The sequence below is a fragment of the Mercenaria mercenaria genome, unplaced genomic scaffold (assembly GCF_021730395.1).
Source record: "Mercenaria mercenaria strain notata unplaced genomic scaffold, MADL_Memer_1 contig_753, whole genome shotgun sequence".
NCBI lineage: Eukaryota > Metazoa > Mollusca > Bivalvia > Venerida > Veneridae > Mercenaria > Mercenaria mercenaria.
In genome coordinates this window covers 30,381-35,574 of record NW_026463652.1, presented here as the reverse complement: position 1 = coordinate 35,574, position 5,194 = coordinate 30,381, and the positions used below count along the sequence as shown (strand labels likewise).

At 35.7% G+C, this 5,194-nt stretch overlaps 1 long non-coding RNA gene across 1 annotated transcript; it reads left to right on the top strand.

Annotated features, from left to right (window-relative positions):
* The first annotated feature begins 3,855 nt into the window (after positions 1-3,855).
* Positions 3,856-4,816, top strand: LOC128554794 (uncharacterized). Its single transcript, XR_008369698.1, has 2 exons — positions 3,856-3,950; positions 4,574-4,816. It is a non-coding gene; the product is annotated as an uncharacterized LOC128554794 (long non-coding RNA).
* The last annotated feature ends 378 nt before the right edge of the window (positions 4,817-5,194 follow it).

The following is a 5,194-nucleotide window of genomic DNA, read 5'->3' as shown; positions in this document are numbered from 1 at the left end:
GATCGCAACTTTGGTTTTATTTTCCTTGCAAGAGTTTTCTTTATTCATTTTGCAATGTTGATAGATTCAATGTCTATTCTAATATGAGATCCTCTGCAAAATGTAAATAAGTACTCGGTATAAGTTACCTGTATTCCTTCTCCAGGTAAAACATGATAGAAAGATAAAAAAGTAGCTCGCCCTATATTCGAACCAGCACCGTAAGCTTACAAATCATACGTGTTAATCACTAGACCACGCCGCTTCTTACATCGGTTTCGCGATATAACATATTTGTCATATAATGTGTCTACCTGATTCCCTATTTCATTGTTATGGGTTAATCCGGTATTAGTAAATAAAGGCCACAGTTATCGCGTTTTGTTAATACAGGGTTCACACATGCATGAACACAAGAAAAAGTAATTTTATACATTAATATACAATGTAAGTAAGCACCACGTATCTTTTAATCGAATCGGATGCGAAAGTATCAATCTCTTAATAGCAGATATGAAAAATAATATCATGTGCGCAGACAAACAAAAAAGCGCTATTGCTTATGTGCTATACAATTAAGGATCATATCGCATGCGCAGAACCGAAAATAACGTATGTGATAGGCTTATGATCTATAACTTCATATCACATGCGCAACAGTGCTATTTCAGATTTCTGCGCATGTGATACTAATTGGGTGATTAGATACTTTCGCATTGATAAAAGATTGCAACGATCAATTATGACGAGGCGCTTATATACATATAATATAAATTTATATTTTGTTCTAGCATTCATACATGTTTGACCCCTGTCGTTTTATTTTCTTTTTAATGGTATGCTCACCCTGCAAAACGTTTCGTTTCAGTAGAAAGTAAGAAGTTATCGGGGTTTTTTTTATTTCAAATGTTACTGATGTTGGTTTCTGCTCTGACGCAACAAGCTAAAACGTATGGAATTGTAGATTATGAGACCTAGCTATCATATTGCTAACGAAAATTCGCCACAATTTTGGTGTGCTCTATAGACAAGACTCTTACTGTCTTTATTGTATATGGTGTTAATTGTCTATTCAATAAATCTTTAAACTAATTATTTTCATTTTCCTGTAAATATTAATTCTTTAAGTTTTCGGTATGATAAATTAATATGAATCAAATATGAATACAGACCTCTCCTGGTGCCATAGTCAAATATTCATATATCTCGAGGTGAATATTTGCAACAGGCTGATACATTCATGCCCGATTGGGCCTATCACACCTAAGGCGGACGGTCAGTCAGTGTTTAAGTTTAATAAGGATTCATCCACCCTTTCAGGGGCAGTATAGCACTAGACCCCCGGTATATCGCCAGGCATACAGTTGAAGATAATTTTGGAACCCTGTGGTGAAGAAAAATTACCTTAACGCAGTTTCCGTAAAATATCAGCCAAAAAGTCCAAATAAGTGGGTCACTGTCATGACTAATGAGACCATAAACGACAGAGATCCAAGAGGTGGTTTCAGACAATTAAGGTGAACACTATCGCGTTGCTATAAATGCTAGCTTAATAGAATGGACGAAACATGTTAGTTTTGAAGTAAAAAGTATATTTCTGGAGTTAGTTCTCCGCTTTATCTATAGCTTAATAGAAAGGAAGTATAAGTGCACCCTTAAACTCTACCCTCCTACCACAGATTTTATCACCCTCAGTCTCCGGCATGCAATAGGTATGAAATGTATATTGTTTTATTTACCTGTACATACCTTCATGGTCTCAAAACTGCGCATATTTAACATACATAGCATGCTAGTTTGAATTTTATCATGATGTAGTTAGTGTCAATGCATAACGAACGTATACACACAGGCCGGGAACTATCCTGTATTAGGAAAATTTAATACCAATTTAAATTACACGACATTTCAGGCGTAAGCTTGGAAGCAAATTAAATTACTTAGAATTCTTCGAAATAGCCAAGCATCGATGGAAGCTAACATTTGCCTTCACTACTCTGGTAAATGGCACTAAATACTAGACTACATTAGAGTTCATTTAATAATAAACAACTCTGTTTTATAGAACGTTTCGGCTTTATTCGCCTTTATCAAGTTATAAATGTTCCGAGATGATTGCATCACATTTGGTCCATGTTCATTGCTTACCGTATTTTCCGGACAATAGGCCGCGGCCTATACGTTACAAAAAAAGTGAAATTTTCAGGGGTGCGACCTATGCGTCGAAGCGGCATATACGTCATTTTATTTTTTCTAAATGGGCCTTTCATGCGGCCTATACGACAGTTTTAAATTTTTTTACATGCATTTTGAAAACTGTTGAAATTCAACTTACGATTTTGTCGATTTCATTTCTTCTAGACATCGTCGGGTGTATCGTGAAATTTACACGCCCGTAATAATTGCACCTTACAAATATGTGTAAAATAGAATAATGTGTTAGCATATGCATATTATCAACTGTTTTATATCAGAAAGTCTAGTTGTTTTTTTTTTTTTTTTTTTTGTATTAATATACATGCATTACACTGCTACGTTTTTAACATACACGCTTTGCACATGCATTACAGTAGCGGTTCATTCACGTTCATCAAAGCCGTTGAAATATTCGTCCTCTGGATCTGAATAGAACAAGTGCAGTTGTTCCTCGTCTAACAGTGATGATGATGCTTTTTCTACAGGCATATATATGCTTATTCTTGCATACCAGACGGGGATTTCCGGTATTTTTACCGGTGCTGGAAAAATACACCCCGGGGTGTAAGACAACTCTCGTGCTGTAACTGACGTATTACGAACTACATATATGTAGAAGATTTATATAGTAATTTATATTTTATTTATAAAACGGAATAAAAATTCAATACCTTGACAGTTCCTATTGGTTCCTGATAGTATATTTCTCGATTCAAATTACATTATTTTATCAAAAATTCATAACATTACGCTGCAACTGATAAAACAAAACCGGAACTGAACATTGTTATTTGTTTTGAAACGTCATGACGTCTTTCCTGTTTGCGGGCGTTGGTTTCTCGCGCTTTGTTTAAATATACTGCTATAAGAAATAGTTCTAAAAAGAAAGCCGTTCGATTGATTTTACTTTTCTTATTATTTCTTGAAATTGTATGCAAGAAAAAGATTCTGTCAGCAGGGAGCCTCGTTACCGCCTAAGCAGTTACCCTCGAGGCCGGATATTCCCATCTGCACCTACAACCAGTGACAGAATTTTATACTAATTTATCTTACCGCTAAGAATAATAATGGTCAAAATTGTTTAAAAAATTCAACTGTGTGCACTTTAACAGTCACCATTGCTTTGCTTTTTAAATGTCTATCTCATTTTCCCCTGGCATACCGTTGTATCTTTAAACTTTATTACCTCCCTTTCATTTTTGATATTTTTATATTTGCTTAAATATCACTTTCCTGACTAGCGTTGGATATTCGAGTGTCGATTTCAGATAATTTTCTCTTTCTCGTCGGCGTAGCCATATTTTGCTTACGACGGATTAACAAGTTCTATTACCTGTAAATGACAATCGATTTCAATGACTATTTATCGAGGACATTCATTAGACGACATGGTGATGTTCGCCACATTGTGGTTATAGGCCGCGGCCAATATGCCGGGCGGCCTATACGTTAAATTTTATTTCTGAAATAGTTAAAATATATGACTGCGGCCAATACGGTGCAGCGGCCTATTGTCCGGAAAAATACAGTACTCAATATTTATACTAAAATCTATAACGCGTCAAATGCAACAATACAATTCATTATTCAAACGTCGTTAGACCCATGACACATAAATCTATGCACCGTGGTAACATTGATATGTTTGCAAACGGCAGTAACAAGATGCACTGTGTTTCCGTTATATATCAGTGTGGGGAATCACGTGACCCAAAATGGTACGGAACACGGAAATCAACATGGCGGATTTCTGACTTTTTTACCAATTTTCAAAGGTTAGTAAAAACTGCAGCATCTATTTCGCTCGTATTATAGCGCAGTCTATGCACATTTTAATGCTCTTTCCAGCGATTTATGTGTCGTGTCTACGTTCTCTCTAGTTTCTGAGTTACCTTCGAGGTTTTGACTGAAGAGAGGATAATTTCTGTAAAAACGCAATGGTACGATACACGTAATTACTCTTTGCTCATAAAAATCTATGTAATATGCAGTTTTTCGAACTTGTTTCATTCTGTAACTGTTAGATCTTTATCATGCAGTAACTATGCACAGTGTTTGTTTACGATTTTTCGCGAATTCTTGCGAAAAATCGACAAACTATTGAAATGGTACGCGACACTTGCTATGATACGCAACACGTACTAACTGTTGGCAGTCTGATACGCAACACGTGCATGTGTCACCAACGGCGATTTAACTTCAAAATTGAGTCATAATTAATTTATTAACTATTTCAAACGTGGTTTTCACTTTTTAAGATCGTTCGGAAGCACTGCAATCATTATTTATGTTTAAAGAGGTCAACACGCTAAGACTTTCATGTTTCAAAATTACTTAAAATATTTATTTTATTTCAGAATGGCGCAGTTTTCTAATCTTGTATATTTTTCTTTTACAGAAATGGCCAAACCTAAGAAGAAACCGGGTCTGACACTTTGGAAAAGAAGTGGATAAAGAAGCAAAACAAGAATGTCAATATCAAAGTAACTTTCCAATTGCCGCAATCCGTCAAGAAATCACAAGCGAAAAGGCTGCTTACGCCATCTAAATCCCCTATGTACAACATATCTCCAGCAAATAAAAAATAAAGTGAATTTGGTCACCTGACCTTTCAAAAAAAGAACAAAAACAAAAACAAAAACAGTTTACAATAACTCCCGATGAAAGTCTTCAAGATCACTGTCTGGACATATAGAGGAAAACAGTGATACCAGAGACGATGTAGAACGCTTCTTAAACACTGAATTACTGTGTGAAGAAATGTGAAGAAATCACATGTTCGATACTACAAGCAGAAAGAGACTTCCTGTGAGAAGAAAACAGGGTACTGTTAGTACATCAAGGAACGCAGTTCAGAAAGGAGCTCTGTGTATAAGGTGGGAGAAGGCTAGGACGAATGAATCTAAAATGCTACCGATGAAGAGGATGGGACTGGACTGAGAAGTGCATATGAACGAGAAAAGAAATAGTTACGATATCAGTGCCGAAAATAAAAGGAGGATGATATAAATGTAATTGG